Source organism: Alligator sinensis, unplaced genomic scaffold, assembly GCF_000455745.1.
Source record: "Alligator sinensis unplaced genomic scaffold, ASM45574v1 scaffold407_1, whole genome shotgun sequence".
In the NCBI taxonomy this organism is placed as follows: domain Eukaryota; kingdom Metazoa; phylum Chordata; order Crocodylia; family Alligatoridae; genus Alligator; species Alligator sinensis.
In genome coordinates this window covers 755,242-760,546 of record NW_005842464.1, presented here as the reverse complement: position 1 = coordinate 760,546, position 5,305 = coordinate 755,242, and positions in this window count along the sequence as shown.

Genomic DNA, 5,305 nt, shown 5'->3' with positions numbered 1-5,305 from the left:
CTATTCGTCATGCATCTGCTAATGCACGATAAAGTGCCATTGGCTTTTCTGATGGCTTCGTCACACTGCCGACTCATGTTCATCTTGGAGTCCACTAGGACTCCCAGATCCCGTTCCACTTCCATGACCCCCAGCAGGTCATTCCCTAGGCTGTAGGTGTGCTGGACATTTTTCCTCCCTAGGTGCAGCACTTTGCACTTCTCCTTGTTGAACTGCATTCTGTTGTTTTCTGCCCACTTGTCCAACCTGTCCAGGTCTGCTTGCAGCTGTTCCCTGCCCTCCGGCGTGTCCACTTCTCCCCATAGCTTTGTGTCATCTGCAAACTTGGACAGAGTACGCTGCACTCCCTCATCCAAGTTGCTGATGAAGACATTGAAGAGTATCGGTCCAAGCACCGAGCCCTGCGGGACCCCACTGCCCACACCCTTCCAGGTCGAAACCGACCCATCCACCACGACTCTCTGGGTGCGACCCTCTAGCCAATTCGCCACCCACCGGACTGTGTAGTCATCCACGTCACAGCCTCTTAACTTGTTCACCAGTATGGGGTGGGGTACCGTATCGAAGGCCTTCCTGAAGTCCAAGTATACTCATCGTCCCCTCCCATGTAAGCATAAATAGGGCACCGTTCTGCATTTGCCATGCAATTTTAAAACTCCCTTTGAAGTCCGGGAGAGCCCAGCCTGCATTAAAGCTCCAGGATCTGAGCTATAAAGCACATGCTTCCTGGGACCGTGCCCCCAGCGCACGTGGAGCAGCGTGCGTATCCAGCAGCATGTGGCTGGCCCAGTTTAGTTTGCACACAAACAGCTGGCTTTTGGCCCACAGGGTCAGGTTCCCGAGTGATGTCAATTGGTGTAACCCAGTGGGATTAGGCCATTTCTTCTGGCCTCGGCTTACTGTGCCAAAAGGAAGGTTGCTCTTCAGAACCGATGTATGCTGCTCAAGTCTGAAGGTCTTGGAGCCAGGCGAGGAGCCGCGGTTGTACATGCGATGCCATGCCCCCGTGGCTCCACCCGGTGCAGGGGGTATCACGGGCATCGCCAGGCTCGAGTGGCTGCCAGCTGCTGCGATGGCTCTTGCCAGGCCAGAAGCAAAGCCAGCGGGCCCTGGAGCTGCCGTTGGCCCCTCTGGTCGTGAGCCAGGTGTAACTCGGTCGCTCCAGAGACTCTGACTGGTGCGAGGGTGAAGAGCATCCTTGAAAGGCCTTCAGGAAAAGCTGAGTAGGAACTGTTACATGACTTCTATTTTTAATGAGTAATCATACAGAGTCTAAGAAAAATATAAAACTTATGAAGGTGGAATAAAAATAGATTCTGTATAAAGACTCCCCTTGGATAACAGCCAGCAACCCTATTGGTTGTAGTTCTCTAAAATAAATAGATTTGCAGTTCTCAGGCAAAATCTTTAACCTGCAGTTAAAGTAGGGCAAGAGGGGGGGAAAAAAAGCTGTTATCTTAGGGGAAAAAATTAGCACCCTGTAGCTGTGTCCAGCAACCTCGGTGTTACGAAGCCCAGACCGGCGATTCTCGGCCGCGGTGTCAGGAGAGGAGAGCCGAGGCTTCGAAGGGTGCCCCCGAGGAGAAGGATCAGGGCCAGCTCATGCCCGCCTGCTCCCCACCGCCCAGCCCCTCGGCAAGCGCTGCATGTGTCTTTGCAACGGGTACCGCTCCATTCCCCAGCGTTATGGAGGGGGCCTCAAGTCTGGCATGGGATGCCCTGGGTCTAGGACTGCTGGTCTAGACCGTGCTTGGAGTTGCTAATAGCCAGCCCTGAGCTCTGGGAGCACGAGGGGCTCTGGAGCCGGCTCGCTGCCTGGGCAGGGTCGACTGACCTCTGCGGCCAGGGAGAGAGTTGGAGGGACAGAGGAAGGAAGCCCTCGCTTGGGCTCCCAGCTTGCTGTCAGCCCGGTCTCCGTGCGGGAGTCTCGGCCTGGCTGCGCAGGAGCGGAGGGGACGGGAGGGACGAGCTTTGCACCGCGCCGAGCCAAGGGAGGGTCTCTGCAGATCTTACACCGTGCCCGGGACTGAGGGACCGACTCCGAGCCAGAGGCCTCAGCTCCCACGCACCTCCTGAGATCTGCAGAGGCGATCCCGTGCTCCTTTTCGACGTCGCGAGTTGAACCGAAGAGCAGGCAAGGCTCGGCGCGCCTCCCTCCCTCCTGTCCCGTCCTGTCGGCACACGCGTCCCGAGCACTTCTGCAGACCGCGCGGCTGCTGCTCGCGCCTCTTCTGAGCAAGCAGCGGCAACGTCCTGTAAGTCGTGCTCGGCTGGCAGACCTTTCTTGGGCACTTTGTGAAGGCAGAAGCGTAGCGGGGGAATATTTCCACCCTCCGCCGTGGGTGTTTAAATATGAAATCCTGGCATGTTTCAAGGCTCAAGTTCTCCTCTCCTAAGTTTCTGAATCGCCAAAGGAGTGCAAGGCATCAGATTCGGGGTCTTTTTTTTCCAGGCAGTCCTTTTACCAAGGTACGTCCGATAGAGGCCTCAGTGATGTCTGAAGTAGACAGTAATTCCCTTTTCTTTTTGAAGCCCAAGGCTTGATTTCAGTTTCTTCTGGATTTCCAAGCCATCTTCAATTGGCTTTATTTTCCAAACCGTGCACACTGTAGCTGCCATGCATTTATTATCCTTCGTTAGGAGAGAAACAATGCCTTCCAGACCAGAGAGATGTTTTCCATATCAGTCACTTCGAGTTCAAGGGCTTGAATTTTACCTGTCAGAGTTTCAAAACTTTTTATCCTTTAGGTTGGCTCCATGCTGGAGTTTTCTTCCCTTTGTGATGAAGTTTGGTGTTTTGAAACACGCTGCTTTTGAGATCCGAGCGCTGCCTCTCAGGGCAAGGAGATGGCAGACAGAAGCCACCATTTTTGTTGGCCCCAGGCTGTGGTTTAAAGAAGTAAGTTTTTCAAGAGGCCCTTTTTGTACACGCGCATATGTACTCTTGTTCAAATATGGTCAAACAAAAGGCAGAGAAGGCCGGGGCTCCACTCGTTACCGACACGCCCGTGTACACAAACACGATCATCTCGGGGGGGAAGTCTTGCCGAGAATCGGATCTGGAGATCATAACAGTGTTGCATGCAGATAAAATCAAGACCGAGCAAGGAAACTGCCAGGTGCCCTGATTCAGCCTGTTTGCCAGAAGATGAAGGCAAGGTACGCATTGTTCAATTAGTGAACAAACCAGTCGGGACGGAGAGTTCCTGGCCACGGTGCTGCCGCGCTCACGTGCTGCTGTCCCGGAGGAGCCAGGATCCTGCACTGCCGCAGCAGCGTATAGTGCAAGAGCCTTGTACCGAGGCCCCTGCTCTTTAAGTGTCCCTCGCACTCCAGACTGTCCGCTGTTTTTAGGGGACGTCTTGCCTCCTGTTTCCTGCCTCCAGGCAGTCTCCGTTGAGTACCTTTGCAGTGCAGCCGCTGTGGCCCAGAGGCAAGGCTTCACCTGGGAGTGTGTTGCACAAGCCAGCCTCTGCTCCAGAGTTGTGGAAGGATGAGGGTAGGCAGGAACAAAACCCGGTGCACGGCCAAGTGCCAAGTCCCTGCTCTGCTGCTCGTTGCCTCGGGTGCTGCGGTCCACGGGAGAGCGCTTGGGCACTTCCTCGGAAACGAGAGCTAGCACCGCACGCTCGAGCTGGAGTCGCAGAACGTGGGATGCTTGGTGGCGGAGAGACGGGCCGAGCTGAGCCCATACCTTTTCTACCGCCCTGACTTCAGTAGGTAGACAGGAAAGCTGTGCAAGGGGCTCACCCAGAAAGGGGAGTTGCAAGGCAGAACCGGGGGCAGCTCCCCCTCAGCAGACCGCGAGGCTGACTTCATCGCCCCCCGACGCTGGACCACGACTGACAGCGCTGCCTAAGAGCCGGCTCCTAATAGCCGGTCTGTGCCAGGTACCTGCTTGCTGCGTCGCTTAGAAGATGCTTTCCAAGCAAGCCAGAAACTCGCCCTTTCCCCGCCAGTGATCTTAAAAAAGTAGCTGAAGAACCGCGGTTCATCTCATCGTGGTCAGTCTTGCTTCCGAAGTGACCCAATATTTTGAGCAAAAAAGTAGTTGTTAGTACAGTTGTGGCTCAGCCTTTCCCAGAGGGGCTGGGCTGACTCCCAGAAGGAAGATAAGGGAATCAAATGCTTTCTCCGGGTTTCTGTTTCTTTGCCACGCGAAAGGTCACCAACATCCTCTCTCCCTTTTATCTGTGGGCCACAGAAAACGAGCATCGTGAGTAGCGTGTTCCCATGTGCGTATTTGGGGCCGTTGCTGAACTCCGTGGGGAAAGATTGAAAACGTGCCGCTCTCCTTCTCTGGCTGGCCGTTCTCTCTTTCACCGCTCTCCTGCTACTTAGCGCGGGCTACCCCTCCCCTGCTTTCCAGGAGGCTGTTGCCGTCCTCAAGACAGTCCCACGTTGAGTCGTTTCAGGCCCAGAGGCCTCTTGCAGTTTGCTGGTGCGAGGGACTCGTGGGGGTGACCAGTTGGATGGGAGGTGCTGTTTCCAAAGCATCGCAGCCTTGGCACGGGGAATTCACCGGTGAGGCCCCAGGACTGCGTCTGCCCGCTCTCGGGCGCCGTTCCTGTGTCCTGGGCCTGCTGCACTCATCTGTCTCCGCGGGCAGTTCATGGGCTCATTTGTTCCAGCTGGGAGCAGAGCTTGGTTTCGGAGGATGTGAGGAGCTTTGCATGGAAGAGAGCAGACAGCGGAGAATTAACCAGCGCTCAGTTTTACAAACACTCGCATGTCGTAAAGGTGGCACCCCAAATCTCCAGCCAGATGCTGGGGGTGCTGTCCAGACACGGGATAGGAACAGGTCCTCCCCATAGTCGCTCACTCCCCCGTCGGTCCCTGGTTTGGGCAGGGCCCCTGCTCGGTGTTTGCGCAGCACCTAGCCCGGCAGGTCGGGTACCAGGCGTCGCAGTAAAGCAGGGCCGCGGTGCTGGTGTGGCGGTGGGCGGCGGGCGGCGAGCCCGGGGGCCGTTGCTCTGCACGAGCTCCTTTGTAAATGGCCCTGGGGAGCTTTATCAGGCATCGCCCCGGCGAGGCTGGAAGTGAAATACCGTAACCCCCCCAGTGTTGGGAGCTGTGGCCTGCCTGTCCCTCAAGGGCAGGATAGCGCCGGGGGAGGCTCCTCGCAGGAGCACGGAGCATCCTTCCCAAGCTACCGACCCAGAGACTGACGGTAACGCCCGCTGATGCCCCCCTGTGCCCTGCGTGTCGTCCGCCCTCGGAGGGCTCTGGGTGCCACGCTTGACGCCTGGGAAGCGAGCACGCGGGAGATGGAAGCAAGGCTGCGTTCGGTCCCAGGGTGGCCGAG